Source organism: Antechinus flavipes, chromosome 3 (assembly GCF_016432865.1).
Source record: "Antechinus flavipes isolate AdamAnt ecotype Samford, QLD, Australia chromosome 3, AdamAnt_v2, whole genome shotgun sequence".
Lineage (NCBI taxonomy): Eukaryota > Metazoa > Chordata > Mammalia > Dasyuromorphia > Dasyuridae > Antechinus > Antechinus flavipes.
This window is the reverse complement of record NC_067400.1, coordinates 388,584,421-388,603,989: the sequence shown is the minus strand read 5'-3', so window position 1 is coordinate 388,603,989 and position 19,569 is coordinate 388,584,421.

Genomic DNA, 19,569 nt, shown 5'->3' with positions numbered 1-19,569 from the left:
TCAGTGAGATTAATGGACTGCATAATTGTCTGCCAAAGGAAATTGCCATCATCTAAATGTCACTGGAAATTCTACACATGATTCTAAAAGTGCAATTTGGCCCATGTTTAATAGAGTTTTCATATTTGCCCTTGTCCTAATTGTTGAATCATTTTGTCTTAAGAAAAATATTTCAAAAAATGAAATTAAAAAAAAAAAGAGATACCTGGAATTCCTTGGATAGCAATACAGAATATTTTGGTCTTAATCTTCCTTTTCCATTTTATATCACATTCCTACTGAACAGAGATCATGGCATACATGTATTAATGGTGACCCAATTTAAATGATTTTATCTTTTTAGTTCCCATCTTGAGTTTAAATTACAAAGTTTCTACATGCTTACCCATCAGCTATTGGTCCTCAGTGAGATAATTTTCACCCATGTCGACATTTTGATCTGATAAAGATGAAGGTCAAGTACTATAGCCGCCAGAGAAAATTGCATCTCAGAAACAGTTTTGATCATTGCAGAATTCATTTGGGGGCAATAGGTAATGTTGCTGCTTTAGTAAAATGCCACGTCTGGTTAAACATATAAGTTATACACAATAAAAGCTTTCCTTATGGGGGAAGAGATAGAGAGATGGAGAAAGGTGGGGGGTTGGTATGTTAAATAAATTCAGAAAACAAATATCTATTTTTATTAAAGAATTGTTGATATATTTGTTTTTATATAACCTACATTTACTTGCTTCCCCTCTCCAAAAGCCATTCCCTATAACTAAGAATGGAAGCAAAAATTACATTTCAGGAAAACTAATCATTAATCAAGTCCAACATTGTATGTCATATTTTATTTCCATAAAGTTTTTAGCTCTTCAAAGAAAGGAGGTGATTTCTTATATCTGTTCTTTGGTTAATTCTTCTTTGGTCTTTGGTCACAATATTCAGTTCTTATTTTTGTTATTATTTTTACCATATACTTTATTGTAATTGTATGCATTATTTCCCAGGTTCTGCTAAATTTTGTATCAACTCATATACTCCTAGAAATTCATTATTTCTCATACAACAGTAATATTCTATTATATGCTTATACCATGACATTCTTAATTATACAATGTAACAAGATTTCTTGGTGATTTGGATTTTAAAAAAGGACCAGTGACTTTTTAAAAGATATTTGATAATGTGATAAATTAAAAGGAGGATGAGAACATATAGATTGTTTCAAAAAATTGCAGCATTGTCTCAAAAATAAAATAACATTTTGATGAAGGTATTTTTGTGGTCATATAAAAAAGAAGGGAATGGAAACTATTATATTTCAAACTTTATATTTACCAACATTCATACCATTTATCAGAATGGTCCTCATCAAAAATTTATGTTGAGCATGGTGTATATCTGTAGTATACAATGTCATGAGAATTCCTAGAAGGCAAGTTATACAAATATAAGCATTCCCCAGGAGCAGAGTTACACATAAAAAAACATTCCTATGAAAGGGGTGAGCTGCCTGAGTGCTTATTTTCTTCAGTCATTTTCTTTTATTTTTCTTTCCTAGATGACTCCTTGCCAATCACCTGGGATATGTTCTTTCCAAAGAATTGTGATCTGCTTCCCTATCTTTGCCCCAAAGTGACAATAGCACAAGAAAGGGTTCTATTTAATTCACATTAAAGCTGAATTCAAGCAGGTTCATCATTATGAATTAATACCACCAAACTATTTGTGATTAAGGTATCCCTCTCTTTCCTAGGCTCTGGAATGCATCATGCCATCTACCATTCATGTATAACTATGAACAATTAGCATATCAATATTTTAAAAGTTATTTGTTATCCTTTTTAGTCACTGTCAGCCATACGGCCCTGGGAACTGGGTCAGCCCTTATTCCAAATGTGACAAATGAAACACAGCAGGAGGCAGTAAGTTCATCACTGACAGGATGAGGATTCAACTTCCCTGGGTTTTTGTAAATCCTTCCTTCTGTTCCAAGGCACACTTGCTTTTTTAATCTAATGAATCACAGACCAGTCAGATCTCACTTCTGTCCTTCCAGGGAACAGAGAATAATGCTGCAAATAGCAAGAAAATATACACCAAAGGAAATTAAGCAGAGTGCAGCTTTTGGCCCATTGACATCAATAAAAATGATGAAGTTTCCTGTGAGATCTGAGCCAAGTGGTCATTATGGTATCTCTTTATAACAGACATTTGAAGAGCCTTCTCAAGGGGACAGATTATTATAGGTCCCATCTCAGTGTTAAGCTGGGCAAAAGTTAAGAAGATATTCCTAAAGACAAGATGGGCTCATTAACAATCTGTCTAGAGGCCCTTGGTTGGAGAAATAATGTAGCTATTCATTAAAAAGGTGTTAAGTACTCACTAGTTTTTCACAGGAAAGTTCTGTGTACTCTTAGGATTACTTTCACAATAAACAGTGGATAGAAATTTCTATGACTCAATATTTTTGAAATATAAATACAAATGATGGTAAAGGCAAATTATTGAAAAATGTAGAAGCTATATATTTCTAAGAAAGGTAATTATTCCAAGAAAAAGGAATACATTTGAATAATAATCGTAAAATAGTTCACATTGATATAGAATATTATGGCTTTGAGAAGAATTTAATAATGTCTTATCTCATTTGATCCTCAGAGCAATTCTATGATATAAGTGATATTATGTATGAAATGTATTTTCATAATCTCACTTCCTCATTTACAATTCTCAGCTTCTTATCTTGCCTTCATATTTGCAGTAAATTTCATTTATTTTTTTTAAATTTTTTATTTAATAATTACATTATATTGACACTCATTTCTGTTCCGATTTTTTTTCTCCTCCCTCCCTCCACCCCCTCCCCTAGATGGCAAGCATTCCTTTATATGTTGGATATGTTGCAGTATATCGTAGATACAATATATGTTTGCAGAACCGAACAGTTCTCTTGTTGCGTAGGGAGAATTGGATTCAGAAGGTATAAATAATCCGGGAAGAAAAACAAAAATGCAGATAGTTCACATTCGTTTCCCAGTGTTCTTTCTTTGGGTGTAGCTGCTTTTGTCCGTCATTTATCAATTGAAACTCAGGTCTCTTTGTCAAAGAAATCCACTTCCATCAAAATATGTCCTCATACAATATCGTTGTCAAAGTGTATAATGATCTCCTGGTTCTGCTCATTTCACTTAGCATCAGTTCATGTAGGTCTCTCCAAGCCTCTCTGTATTCATCCTGCTGGTCATTTCTTACAGAACAATAATATTCCATAACATTCATATACCACAATTTACCCAGCCATTCTCCAATTGATGGGCATCCATTCATTTTCCAGTTTCTAGCCACTACAAACAGGGCTGCTACAAACATTTTGGCACATACAGGTCCCTTTCCCTTCTTTAGTATTTCTTTGGGATATAAGCCCAATAGAAACACTGCTGGATCAAAGGATATGCACATTTTGATAATTTTTTGGGCATAATTCCAGATTGCTCTCCAGAATGGTTGGATTCGTTCACAACTCCACCAACAATGCATTAGTGTCCCAGTTTTCCCGCATCCCCTCCAACATTCATCATTATTTTTTCCTGTCATCTTAGCCAATCTGACAGGTGTGTAGTGGTATCTCAGAGTTGTCTTAATTTACATTTCTCTGATCAATAATGATTTGGAACACTCTTTCATATGAGTGGTAATAGTTTCAATCTCATCCTCTGAAAATTGTCTGTTCATATCCTTTGACCATTTATCAATTGGAGAATGGCTTGATTTCTTATAAATTTGAGTCAGTTCTCTATATATTTTGGAAATGAGGCCTTTATCAGAACCTTTAACTGTGAAAATGTTTTCCAGTTTGTTGCTTCCCTTCTAATCTTGTTTGCATTAGTTTTATTTGTACAAAGGCTTTTTAATTTGATGTAATCGAAATTTTCTATTCTGTGATCAGTAATGGTCTCTAGTTCATCTTTGGTCACAAATTTCTTTCTCCTCCACAAGTCTGAGAGATAAACTATTCTATGTTCCTCTAATTTATTTATAATCTCGTTCTTTATGCCTAGGTCATAGACCCATTTTGATCTTATCTTGGTATATGGTGTTAAGTGTGGGTCCATGCCTAATTTCTGCCATACTAATTTCCAATTATCCCAGCAGTTTTTATCAAATAATGAATTCTTTTCCCAGAAGTTAGGGGCTTTGGGTTTGTCAAACACTAGATTGCTATAATTGACTATTCTGTCTTGTGAGCCTAGCCTTTTCCACTGATCCACTAATCTATTTCTTAGCCAATACCAAATGGTTTTGGTGACTGCTGCTTTATAATATAATTTTAGATCAGGTACAGCTAGGCCACCTTCATTTGATTTTTTTTTTCATTAATTCCCTTGAGATTCTCGACTTTTTATTGTTCCATATGAATTTTGTTGTTATTTTTTCTAGATCAATAAAATATTTTCTTGGAAGTCTGATTGGTATAGCACTAAATAAATAGATTAGTTTAGGGAGTATTGTCATCTTTATTATGTTCGCTCGGCCGATCCAAGAGCACTTAATATTTTTCCAATTATTTAAGTCTGACTTTATTTGTGTGGAGACTTTTTTATAATTTTGCTCATATAATTCCTGACTTTCCTTTGGTAGATAGATTCCCAAATATTTTATGGTATCAACAGTTATTCTGAATGGAATTTCTCTTTGTATCTCTTGCTGTTGGGTTTTGTTGGTGATGTATAAAAATGCTGAGGATCTATGGGGATTTATTTTGTAGCCAGCTACTTTGCTAAAATTATGAATTATTTCCAATAGCTTTTTGGTAGAATCTCTGGGGTTCTCTAGGTATACCATCATATCATCTGCAAAGAGTGATAGTTTGGTTTCCTCATTGCCTACTCTAATTCCTTTTATATCTTTCTCGACTCTTATTGCCGAGGCTAGTGTTTCTAATACGATATTAAATAATAATGGTGATAGTGGGCAACCTTGCTTCACTCAGGATCTTACTGGGAAAGGTTCCAGTTTTTCCCCATTGCATATGATGCTTACTGATGGTTTTAAATATATGCTCCTGACTATTTTAAGGAAAAGTCCATTTATTCCTATGCTCTCAAGTGTTTTTATTAGGAATGGATGTTGGATTTTATCAAATGCTTTTTCTGCATCTATTGAGATGATCATGTGGTTTTTGTTTGTTTGGTTATTGATATAGTCAATTATGCTAATAGTTTTCCTAATATTGAACCGGCCCTGCATTCCTGGTATAAATCCTACTTGGTCATAGTGTATTATCCTGGTGACAATTTTCTGTAATCTTTTTGCTAATATTTTATTTAAGATTTTAGCATCAATATTCATTAGGGAGATTGGTCTATAATTTTCTTTCTCTGTTTTCAGCCTACCTGGTTTAGGTATCAGTACCATATCTGTGTCATAAAAGGAGTTTGGTAGGACCCTTCAATCCCTATTTTTTCAAATAGTTTATATAACATTGGAGTTAATTGTTCTTTAAATGTTTGGTAGAATTCACATGTAAATCCATCTGGTCCTGGGGATTTTTTCTTAGGGAGTTGATTGATAGTTTGTTCTATTTCTTTTTCTGAGATGGGACTGTTTAGGATATTTACTTCTTCCTCTGTTAGTTTGGGCAAGCTGTATTTTTGGAGGTATTTTTCTATTTCATTTAGGTTGTCGAATTTATTGGCATAAAGTTGGGCAAAGTAACTCCTAATTATTGCTCTAATTTCCTCTTCGTTAGTGGTGAGTTCTCCCTTTTCATTTTTAAGACTAACAATTTGATTTTCCTCTTTCCTTTTTTAATCAGATTTACTAAGGGTTTGTCTATTTTGTTGGTTTTTTCATAGAACCAACTCTTAGTTTTATTAATCAATTCAATAGTTTTTTTACTTTCAATTTATTGATCTCACCTTTTACTTTTAGAATTTCAAGTTTAGTGTTTGACTGGGGTTTTTAATTTGTTCCTTTTCTAGCATTTTTAATTGCAAACCCAATTCATTGACCTTCTCTTTCTCTATTTTATACAAATAGGCCTCTAGAGATATGAAATTTCCCCTTATTACCGCTTTGGCTGCATCCCATACATTTTGGTATGATGTCTCATTATTATCGTTTTCTTGGGTGAAGTTATTAATTATGTCTATGATTTGCTGTTTTACCCAATCATTCTTTAGTATGAGATTATTTAGTTTCCAATTATTTTTTGGTCTACTTCCCCCTGCTTTTTTGTTGAATGTAATTTTCATTGCATCGTGGTCTGAAAAGGATGCATTTACTATTTCTGCCTTACTACATTTGAGTTTGAGGTTTTTATGTCCTAATATATGGTCAATTTTTGTATAGGTTCCATGAACTGCTGAAAAGAAAGTGTATTCCTTTCTGTCTCCATTACATTTTCTCCAGAGATCTATCATATCTAGCTTTTCTAGTATTCTGTTTACCTCTTTGACTTCTTTCTTATTTATTTTCTGGTTTGATTTATCTAATTCTGAGAGTGCAAGGTTAAGATCTCCCACTATTATAGTTTTACTGTCTATTTCTTCTTGCAGCTCTCTTAGTTTCTCTTTTAAGAATTTAGATGCTACCCCACTTGGTGCATATATGTTTAATATAGATAGTGCTTCATTATCCATGCTACCCTTTAGCAAGATATAGTGTCCTTCCTTATCTCTTTTAATTAGGTCAATTTTTGCTTTAGCTTGATCTGAGATCAGGATGGCTACCCCTGTTTTTTTGACTTCACCTGAAGCATAGTAGATTTTGCTCCAACCTTTTACCTTTAACCTGCATGTATCTCCCCGCTTCAGGTGTGTTTCCTGTAAACAACATATTGTAGGATTCTGGCTTTTAATCCATTCTGCTAACCGCTTCCTCTTTATGGGGGAGTTTACCCCATTCACGTTTATGGTTAGAATGACCAATTCTGTATTACTTGCCATCTTGTTAACCCCGGTTTATGCTTTCCTCCCTTCTTTCCCCTTTCCCCCCTTCCAAGTATTAAGCTTGTGAGCACCCCTTGCTTCTCACAGCCCTCCCTTTTTAGTGTCCCTCCCCCCGCCTTAGAGTTCCTCCCCCTATCTTACCCCTTTCCCTCCCAGTTCCCGTATTCCCTTCCGCTTAGCTTATTCCTTCCCTTTCCACTTTTCCCTTCTCACTTTTCAATGAGATGGGAGAAGTTTCACCATAGATTGAATATGTCTTAAGATTTTTCACTTAAAGCCAATTCTGAAGGCAGTAAGATACCCACTATATTCATCCCCCTCCATTCTTTCTCTCAGATATAATAGGTTTCCTATGCCTCTTCATGAGATATACTACCCCCACTTTACCCTTTTTCTGGTACAATGTCCTTTCCACATCAATTTCTAGAACAAGGTATACATGTATTCTTTATACATCTATATAGTCAAAATATAGTTCCCAAAATTAATCTTTACCTTTTTAGATTTCTCTTGAGTTCTATATTTGTAGATCAAACTTTTTGTTAAGTTCTGGTATTTTCATCAGAAATAGATGAAATTCGCTTACTTCGTTGAATGTCCATCTTCTTCCCTGGAAAAAGATGCTCATTCTCGCTGGTAAGTTATTTTTGGTTGCATACCAAGTTCCTTAGCCTTTCGGAATATCATATTCCAGGCCCTTCGATCTTTTAATGTGGATGCTGCCAGATCCTGGGTGATCCTTATTGTGGCTCCTTGATACTTGAATTGGGTTTTTCTAGCCGCTTGCAATATTTTTTCTTTCATCTGAGGGTTCTGGCATTTGGCCACTATATTCCTTGGTGTTTTGATTTTAGGATCCCTTTCAGTGGGTAATCGATGAATCCTTTCAATGTTTATTTTTTCCTCTGTTCCTATGACTTCTGGGCAGTTCTCTTTGATAATTTCCTGGAAGACAGTGTCCAGGCTCTTTTTTTCATCATGTTTTTCTGGGAGTCCAATGATTCTCAGATTGTCTCTCCTGGATCTGTTTTCCAGGTCTGTTGTCTTTCCCAGAAGGTATTTCACATTTTTCTCCATTGTTTGATTTTTTTTGGATTTGCTTGACTGATTCTTCTTGTCTCCTCGAGTCATTCAATTCCACTTGTTCAATTCTGATTTTCAGTGAAGTATTCTCTTCACTCACTTTTTTAAAATCTTTTTCTAATTGTCCAATTGAGTTCTTTTGTTCTGTGGAATTTTTTTCCATTTCGCCAATTTTGTTTTTTAGAGAGCTGTTTTCTGTTTCCAGTTCACTAATCCTATTTTTCAAGGATTTTACTTCTTTATCCACTCTCTCTTTAACTGACTTCTCCAGGCTCTTTTCCCATTTTTCTTCTAGCTCCCTTGTGAGAGCCTTTTTAATCACTTCTATGAGGTTCATCTGTGCTGAGGAACAGACGATCTCCTCCTTTGGGGAATCCCCTGGGGACTGCCTGTTTTTAGTCTCCTCAGGATTTAGAGTCTGCTCTCTATCTGTATAGAAGCTGTCAAGGGTTAAAGTCCTCTTCAGCTTCTTGCTCATTCTGTCTATTAATCAGAGACAAACTACCAAAGAAAAACAGAAAAAACTGGAGTCTTTCTTTGGGGGGGGGCTGGGTGTGTTATCGAGCTTCCTCTACAGACTGCAGGGGGCAGCAGTGAGGCACTAGCAGGACTGTGCTGCGCCTGCGCTCTGAGATCCCAAAGCGTGCTGAGTCACTGAGGGGGGGAAGGGGGGGGCGGCCAGGTCCTGAGAGACTCCAGCTGTTTGCGGTTGTATTCTTCAGCCCCGGTGTTTTTAGCTTCTCTGCTGGGCTGTTGACTTGCTGCAGGTTCCAAACCTGTAGCGAAGCTCTCCCCGCAGAGACGGCTACGATCACTCCCCACCCCATCTCAGCTCTGCTCCCGTGCTCTCACTGCCGCTGCCCTCAGCCTGTGCCGATCTAAAACCGCCCCAGCCCTCCAGTAAAGACAGACCTTTCTTGGCGGATCTCAAGGATGGCTTCTCTTGGTAACTATTTGTGGGTTTTTTTCAGTCAAACATTGATTCAGAGGCTTGTAATGAAGTGGATAGTGAGAGAAAGCGCGGAGCTTATGCAACTGTGAGCCTCCTCTCCGCCATCTTAACTGGAAGACCGTAAATTTCATTTATTCTAAGAACTAGAAAAAATTTTGGATTACAAAGTTAAAGTGAACTAGAAAAATATATTTTTTCAACATTTAAAGCATTTGTTTACATGATCACCATTTAGATAATATAGTACTGGACTTGAAGTAAGATAGACAAGAGCAGATCTCTGTTCTTATATTTACTATGTACTCAAATCACCTAACTCAAGGAATATAACTCTCTTAATATCTAAAATGGACATTTTTTCAGTTCATATTTTTCAATCCTTTGTTTTTGTTGTTTGTGGTAGTATTTTGTTCAATTGTGTCTGTCAATAGCCCCCTTTGAGGTTTTCTTAGTAATGACACTGAAGTAGTTTGCCATTTTCTTCTCCAGATCATTTTACATATTTGGAAACTGAGACAAACAGGTTTAAGTGACTTCCAGGTGTTATGGGCCAGAACTCTGAAATTGAAACAAAGGATTCTTACAAGGTACTAAGTCAGTGGAATTGATAGAGACAATAGTTATCTAATTTAGCATGGTTCAGTATGATTGATTTAATCCTACAAGGAGATGTTATGGGCCAGAACTTGAAACAAAGTACTAAGTGGAATTGAGGAGACAATGGTTAAATCTAGTTTAGCATTGATTTAATCCTACAACAAATAATGGTTTCCTAATGATATAAAGATTGGTTTGTACTCAGTGTTGGGCATACAAGCTAGAAGCTCTCAAGGCCAACAGAAAACCCTTGGATTCAGACAGATTCATCCCATCTCACACCCTTGGTGGCAGGCTCTCCTCCTTCACTTCTCCACTGAAACCAAGACTCTGGAAAGCTCTCCAGAAAGCTGCCCAGCCCCAGGAAGGAGATAATAAAGAATCCAGGGGTCCTCAAACTTTTTAAATAGGGGGCCAGTTCACTGTCCTTCAGACTGTTGGAAGGTCGGACCCTAGTAAAAACAAAAACTTTGTTTTGTGAGCCTTTAAATAAAGAAACTTCATAGCCCTGGGTGAGGGGGATAATCGTCCTCAGTTGTGCATATGGCCTGCTGGCCATAGTTTGAGGACCCCTGTTTCTAGACTATAAGAAAGCTAACTGGGCTCCAGGAAAGGAGACAAGACTTTGAAAGAGACAAAAAAGGATTTGGACTTTAATCCCTGGCTACTCGTGTGGTGATTACTGAACTGAAACGAAGGCTATTTACCAGAGACCCCAAGAAAACCTCAATAGAGAACATTACATCTTAGAGAAAACATTACATCCAGGATCACATAGCTAATAAATGTCAAATGCTAGATTTGAATTCATATCTTCAGATTCCAGGTCTGGTGCTCTATTCTATTACTCTATCCTATAGTGTCTAGCTGGTCTCGGACATAACAATAGTCTCTCTATTATCACATAGCACAGAGTTTAAAAGATTGATATCTCAGAATGTCTCATTTTTTTATGGTTAATAATGAAAAGCATATCCTCTTTTCACCAAATTTTTGTTTACTTTATTTAAGATAATATATTTCTTAAATACTCAACTAGTGTTATAGCTTTATATGTAGAAACATAAGTATATTAATGGACATAGAGTGACTCTGTAGATAGATAGATAGAAAGACTAGAAGACATAAAGAAATTAAAGCTAAATGGAATAATGGGTTACAGGCTTTCCATGGAAAGCTTAATAGAGTAGTCAGCTGAGTGGATTTTATTGTATGTTAAAATTTAACAAATGTATCATTTCATGTTATATTTTATCATCTTGCCTGGCCCATACTCCCAATGGTCATAAGTAAATAGAATAACCTGAAGGTAATTGCTTCTATGACAATATCTTACAGAAGATAAATAAGCAGAAAAAATTCATGAAAAATTCAGGAAGATACTTGAAATTAAGTCAGCACATACACCTTGATATTTGGCGAGTTAAATGAATAAGAGCATGGATGAAAAATGTGTGCAAATATATTGTTTAGGATCAAAAAATGAAAGATCAGAAACTCATAGAATACTAAAATATTTGAAACCTGGCCAACATAAAAACTTTATGTAAGGAAAATTGGAAGGCAGTGTATGTGTGTGTGTGTGTGTGTGTGTGTGGGTGTGTATGTGTGTGTATGTGTGTGTGTATAAAAAACACCACAGTATAACATCAGAAAAAAATGACTATATATTAGTCAACAAATTGTCAGCAACTTATTAAGCTCTTTCTGTGTGCCAGACACTGCATTTCAGATGCAAGGAAAGGTAAAAGCATAATACCTTCCCACAGTGAGATTGTATTCTAAGTGGGGTGTGTGTGTGTGTGTGTGTGTGTGTGTGTGTGTTTAAGATTCTAAATTTTCTATGAATGGAGTATTAGAAGTTAGAAGAATCAAGAATGTCTTCCTACAGTAAGTGGGATTTAAACTAATTCTTGACAGAAATCTGAGAAACAAAAAGGTAGGAGTGTCAATTGTTCCAGGAATAAAAGAATGGACAAGGGGATGTTGTGTTCTAGGAAATAAAAATAAGCTAACATTAATGGAACATAGATTGTATGGGGCAAAGTAGAGTACAGAGTTAGGAAAATAAGATAAAGGCCAGATTGTGAAAAGTTTTACATCAAAATCAAATGATTTTGATTTTATTTTGGAGGTAATAGGGGATAAGGGGCTATTGTTACCTCACTGAATCATGAGATGACATACTCATACCTATACTTTAGCACAATCTTCATGATAATTTAGTGGAGGATAGAGTGGAGTTTGGAGAAATTAGATGCAGGGGACCAGTAAGAAAGCTATTATAACAGTAACAATGGATTGTATTTAGGAATTAAACTAAGGTAGTAGATGAAAGGGTGAAGAGAAGAAATCAAAAAGAAAGAATGTTGTGAAGGTGAAAATAAGATTTGATAATACATTGGATGTGAAAGGTGAATAAGAATGAAGAATAGAGTATGACATCAAGATTATGAGCCTTGTGGACTTAAAGAATGAAAGGTCATTAACAGTAATAATGAAATTCAACAGTGGGGAGGGTTGGGGAGTGGATAAAATGAGTTATATTTTGGTTATGTTAAGTTTGAGATGCTTACAGGATGTTCAGTTTGAAAGATCAGAGTGGCTGTTAGGGATATGAGACAGGAACTCATTAAACAAACTAGGGAACTGGGAACATTGGCATAAAGATGTAATTAAACTGGTCTGAAATAATGAGGTCACCAAGTAAACTTGCATAAAGGGAGAAAAGAAGAGGACCCAAGAAAGAGCTGAAAGGGACACCCAAAACTATTGCATATGACATGAATGAATGAAGAAGCAACAAAGGAACCTGAGGGACAAATAGACAGATAGAAGGAAAATCAGCAAAGCTCAGTCATCAGGAGTATAGAGAGATGAAAGTATTCAGAAAGAAAAGGTGATAAGCTATTTTTAATCCTTCAGAAAAGTCAAAAAGGATGAGAACAAGTTACTTGATCTGTTGATTATAAGATTATTTCTAACTCTGGAGAAGACAATTCTATTTGAATTGTGAAATTAAAATTGAGATTGCAGAGGGTTTTGGGAGAAAGACAAAGTAGATGGAAAGGAACCAGAAAATAACTTTATTATGTGTACAAGAATAAGTTAGGTAACAGTCTTTATGCAGTCAGGTCATCATCTGGTTAGAATAAATATAATATATATAATATATAGGAATATATAGGAATATGATATATTCCTATATAATATAAGGATATATATAGGATATATAAGGAAATATATAGGAAAGTTGAGGGATAAAAGGTGAAAATATATTGCTTTTGATTGTAGTGGTGTCAGTTCAACTTATTTAAATGAATGGCAACTCCTAAAAATGGACAATAATTGGAAGCCAACACATTGTTTTAGAAGAATTTCTTTGAAATGTTTAACCAAAAAGAACCATCAGCACAACGACACTAAAAGAGATCAGAAAATGTTATGATTTGAAGACATCTGATTAACTTGCCAAATCCTTTCATACTGAGTCACACACTTCTAGAAGGAGCTGGGAGCCTATCATCTCCAAAACATCTAAGAGATAAATGACATATTTGATTGGCTGGAAGCAAGAAGGAAAATTTTATGCATACCTTGTTTAAACCACACACACAAAAAATTGTTTTTGTTTGTCTTTCAAAGAGGATCTAAATGACATCACAATATGGAGATCCATATAAAGTGTCTAACTGTGGCTGATTATTCCAATTTGAACTAAGAAGACTTTACTGTAGATTGGGTACAAATAGTCTATGTAACCATTTTAGAGATAGTCTAAATTTGCATACCTCATAATTGTTTTGAGCTAACTGAATTCTGTTTTTTCATAGATAATAATACATTCTTTGATGAAGTTACATGATTCTGGACATCATATACCACTGCCTTCTATGTCCCATAATCAATAACAAAGATCTTCAGAGAAAACTGAAATAAGAACTAAAACAAAAAGAAAAAATAGGTCTAAATGGAATAGATGTATTCTTAACAACAACAAAGCATCCCAAAATATTATGTGAAGAAATAGAAATAGTCATTAAGAACATAAAATTAGACAGAAGGGCTGGACTTCATCAAATACATTCAGAAGAAATCTGTAAGTTGATCAATAATCATTAATAGAGGGCTTAGTAGATGATAATCATTATACAAAGCGATGGAAAATGCAGGAAGGAAAGAATTTTTAATGTCAATCTTGAATCAACTATCACAGGATTTGTAGAAGGAAAAGATTTGAAGAAGGAAAAAATATTACAAAAGGTACTTTTCAAAAAGTGTACATTGGTACTTAGTCATATGATCAGCTTTCTGAAATATTCATGAGAAATGTCTATGTATATCAAGGATATTTTTGATGAAAATGTCAGAAGGAAATAGGCAATCTTGACAATTTTCTACAACAAACCACCTTTTTACAATCATACTACTAAGAGTTTTAGCTCATGTAACCAGCAATATGAAGGAATAGAAACTGATCCTAGTGACTTCATAATTGGAACTATGCACAACTAATTTTAAAGCAATTATGTACAAGAAATAAAGCAATTTCAACAAGGTCCACAGTCAAGGACACCAGTAGATTCAATGAGGGAAAAATAAAAAAGTGAAATCACATAACAGAAGACATTAGCTAACCTCTAACATACTCAGTATTTTCTCCTCTATACCCCTAAACATGATGACAATGCTACAGAAGCTTAACCATTGACTTGAAAAAAGAATTCCACTTTCCTAACTTCTTCCTAACAATGCCCTGGAAAACTGAAAGGCAAATATTTGCTTAGTCTGACACTATAATACTCTCTAATGAAATAATACCAAACTAGAGAACAGAGAAACAGAGAAAATTTAGGCAAAGGTATTAAGGTTTTCAAGGATACACAAGCTTGACTGAAGCAAAAGGTCAAGCATACAGTTGGTCCATTTTTGTCCCATCAAAGTCATATGAGGAAAACTGAGGCTGGTGAAAATGAATTACCCAATGTGAGAAAAGACTGAAAAAGCTTTTAGGCCAATACCCTAAGAGAGCTTAATCAAAAGGGAAAGATATAGAAACTGGCTAATGAGGAAATATTTGTTCAAATGACTAAAATTAACAAAAATCTTAAGGGGAAGAAAATTTAGTTAAAGATCTTCAAAAAAGCAAATAAGTCAGTTGGAAAATATATTAATAACAGAAGGGAATATGTCCTCTAGAGGTTTAGACTTCTATGAATAAATGTATCATGATAAAGAAAATGAACTGAAGCCTAATAAAGCAAATGTTTTTTGTGTGTTCCTTAGAGAGAGAGAATGAAACCATGGCAGGCTATTTCTAGATAGTTTCAATAAAAAATAAAAATTATGAACATATATTTATAATCTACATAGCAGAAATAATCAACAGAATAGAAGAACTAGTATATACTGAGGTAAGTTTTACTGAAGAAAACAAAAAAAAAAAGAATAATTCGTTGGAAATGCGTATACGAAAAAGTAAAGGGCAATATGGAAAAAAGAAATAACAATACTGAGAGAACTGATTGTATTCATAAATGAAAAATATATTGATCTCAAAAACTGCATACATGAAGACAAGTTAAGGATGATAGGTCTCCCAGAAAGAACATGACTTTAAAATTTCTAAGTACCACAACACAAACTCATACAAGAAATAATGGAAGAAAACTGCCTAGAATTTCTGAGTGCAGATAACAATAAGTCAATCAAAAGACTCCAAGGGTTTATTTAATTACACAGAATTCTGGTTTCACTTTGTGCTGAAAACCCAAATACCCAAATTGATTCAATTTAACAATTTCTATAATAAAAATACATTCTGAAAACAATCTAGATAATAAGCTTCAAATATGAAAGAAAGTTACTTGAAAAAATAAGTATTCTGAACAAAAAAAAAAGAAGAAATAGAACAATATTCTGAAAAGAAAAATAACTCAAGATATAACCCAAGGTGACATCCATTGCAAACTCGAGCCTAGCCATAAACTTTTTTTTTTAAGTATACTCAGTAAAAAGAAGCATTAAAGTATTCCTAGGGAAAAAAAAAAAAAAAAAAAAAACTTGAAGAAATTATTTGCTTTTCAGACAACTCCAAAGAATAGAAATACAGAAAAGATAAAGATTGTAGCAATAAAAGACAAAAATAATGACAACTAGAGAACATTAATAGATTTTTTATTATACTTTCTTAGTGACAAAACATATGCAAGGGTAATTTTTCAACAATGACTCTTTCAAAAACTTCTGTTCCAACTTTTCCCCTCCTTCACTGTGTCCTTCCCTAGATGGCAGTAGTCCCATGCATGTTAAATGTTAAATACAATAGATGTACACATATTTATACAGTTGTCTTACTACAAAAGAAAAAATGGATTTAGACAAAAGGCAAAAACAACTTGGGGGAAAAAAAATAAAAATGCAACCAAACAATAACAGAAAGAATGAAAATGCTTTGTTGTGGTCCATACTCATTTCCCAGTGTTCTTTCGCTGGGTATAGCTGGCTCTATTCATTATTGATCAATTGGAAGTGATTTGGATCCTTCCATTGTTGAAGACAGCCACTTCCATCAGAATTGATCCTCATATAGTATTGTTGTTGAAGTGTATAATGATCTCCTGTTTCTGCTCATTTACTGAGCATGAGTTCATATAAGTCTTTCCAGGCCTCTCTGTATTCATCCTGATGGTTATTTCTTAGAGAACAATAATATTCCATAAAATCCATATACCACAATTTACTCAGCCATTCTCCAATTGATGGGTATCCATTCAATTTCCAGTTTCTAGCCACTACAAAAAGGGCTGCCACAAACATTTTTGCACATACAGGTCCTTTTCCCTTCTTTAATATCTCTTTGGGATATAAGCCCAGTAGTAACATTGCTGGATCAAAGGGTATGCACAGTTTCACAACTTTTTGAGCATAGTTCCAAATTGCAATTCAGAGTGGATGGATCCATTCACAACTCCACCAAAAACACATCAATGTCCCAGTTTCCTCACATCCCCTCCAACATTCGTCACTGTCTTTTCCTGTCATCTTAGCCAATCTGAGAGGTATGTAGTAGTATCTCAGAGTTGTCTTAATTTGCATTTCTCTGAACAATTGGAACACCTTTTCATATGGGTAGAAATAGTTTCAATTTCATCATCTGAAAATTGTTCATATCCTTTCACCATTTATCAATTGGAGAATGGTTTGATTTCTTATAAATTTGAGACAATTCTCTATATATTTTGGAAATGAGGCCATCATCAGAACCTTTAACTGTAAAGATGTTTTCCCAGTTTATTGCTTCCCTTCTAATCTTGTCTGCATTAATTTTGTTTGTACAAAAACTTTTTAACTTGATATAATCAAAATTTTCTATTTTGTAATCAATAATGACCTCTAGTTCTTCTTTGGTCACAAATTCTTTCCTCCTCCACAGGACTAAGAGGTAAACTATCCTATGTTCTTCTAATTTATTTATAATCTCATTCTTTATGCCTAGATCATAAACTCATTTTGATCTTATCTTGGTATACAGTGTTAAGTGTGGGTCAATGCCTAGTTTCTGCTATACTAATTTCCAATTTTCCCAGCAGTTTTTGTCAATAATGCATTTTTATCCCCAAAATTGGGTTCTTTGGGTTTGCTAAACACTAGATTGCTATAGTTATTGACAATTTTGTCCTGCGAGCCTATTTCACTGATTAACTAGTTTATTTCTTAGCCAATACCAAATGGTTTTGGTGACCACTCCTTTATAATATAATTTGAGATCCGGTACAGCTAGGCCACCTTCATTTGATTTTTTTTCATTAATTCCCTTGAAATTCTTGACCTTTTGTTCTTTCAGATAAATTTTGTTGTTATTTTTTGTAGGTCATTAAAATAGTTTCTTGGGAATCTGATTGGTAGAGCACTAAATAAATACATTAGTTTAGGGATTATTGTCATCTTTAATATATTCTCTCAACCTATCCAAGAGCACTTAATATTTTTCCAATTATCTGGATCTGACTTTATTTTTGTAGAAAAATTTTTGTAGTTTTGCTCAAATATTTCCTGATGTTCCTTTGGCAGATAGATTCCCAAATATTTTATACTCTCAGCAGTTATTTTAACTGCATTTTCTCTTTGTACTTCTTGCTGTTGGATTTTGTTAGTGATGTATAAAAATGCTGATGATTTATGTGGATTTATTTTGTATCCTACAACCTTGCTAAACTCATAGATTATTTCTAATAGCTTTTTAGTAGAATCTCTGCAGTTATCTGCAAAGAATGATAATTTGATTTCCTCATTAGCTATTCTAATTCCTTTAATTTCTTTTTCATCTATTATTACCAAAGCTAGCATTTCTAATACAATATTGAATGGTGATTGATAGTGGGCAACCTTGTATCACTCCAGATTTTATTGGGAATGGTTCCAGCTTATCACCATTACATATGATGCTTACTGGTGCTTTTAAAATAGATGTTACTGACTATTTTAAGGAAAAGTTCATTTATTCCTATACTCTCTGGTGTTTTTAATAGGAATGGGTATTGGATTTTATCAAATGCTTTTTCTGCATCTATTGAGATGATCATATGGTGTTTGTTAATTTGGTTATTGATATAGTCAATTATGCTAATAGTTTCTTAATATTGAACCAGCCCTGCATTCCTGGTATAAATCCTACTTGGTCATGATGTATTATCCTGGGCATGATTTTCTGTAATCTTTTTGCTAATATTTTATTTAAGATTTTTGCATCAATGTTCATTAGGGAGATTGGTCTATAATTTTCTTCTTTCTGTTTTCATTCTCCCTGGTTTAAGTACCATGTCTGTGTCATAAAAGGAATTTGGTAGGAGTCCTTCATTTCCTATTTTTTTTCAAAAAGTTTATAAAGTATTGGAGTTAATTGTTCTTTAAGTATTTGTTAGAATTCGCATGTAAATCTATCTGATTCTGGGGATTTTTTCCTAGGGAGTTGATTAATAGCTTGTTCTAGTTCTTTTTCTAAAATGGGATTATTTAACCAATTTACTTCTCCTATGTTAATCTAGGCAACCTATGTTTTTCAAAATATTTATCCATTTCATTTAAGTTATCAAATTTATTGGCATAAAGTTGGGCAAAGTAACTTCTAATTATTGCTCTAATTTCTTCTTCCTTAGTGGAAAGTTCTCCCTTTTCATTTTTAAGACTAACAATTTGATTTTCCTCTTTCCTTTTTCTGCTCAAATTTACCAAGCATTTATCTATTTTGTTAGTTTTTTTTTCATAGAACCAACTCTTAGTTTTATTTATTAATTTAATATTTTTTTTTACTTTCAATTTTATTCTCTCCTTTTATTTTCAGAATTTCCAGTTTAGTTTTTGATTGAGAGTTTTTAATTTGCTCTTTTTCTAGTTTTTTTAGTCACAAGCCTAATTCATTGATTTTCTCTTTCTCTATTTTATGCAAGTAGGCCTCTAGAGATAGAAAATTTCCCCTTATTACCACTTTGGCTGCACCCCACATATTTTGGTATGTTGTCTCATTATTGTCCTTCTCTTGGGTGAAATTATTAATTGTGTTTATGATTTGCCGTTTCACCCATTCAGTCTTTAAGATGAGATTATTTGGTTTCCAATTACTTTTTTGGTCTATTTTCCCCTGGCTTTTTAGTAAATGCTTTTTTTTTTTTTTTTTTTTTTTTTTTTTTTTTTTTTTTTTTTTGCATTGTGATCTGAGAAGGACGCATTTACTATTTCTGCCTTTCTGCATTTGAATTTGAGGTCTTTATGTCCTAATATATGGTCAATTTTTGTATAGGTTCCATGAACTCCCAAAAAGAAAGTGTACTCCTTTCTGTCTCCAATTATCTTTCTCCAAAGATCTATCATAACTAATTTACTAGTGTTCTATTTACCTCTTTAACTTCTTATTTATTTTGTGGTTTGATTTATCTAGTTCTGAGAGTGCAAGGTTGAGATCTCTCACTATTATTGTTTTGCTGTCTATTTCTTCTT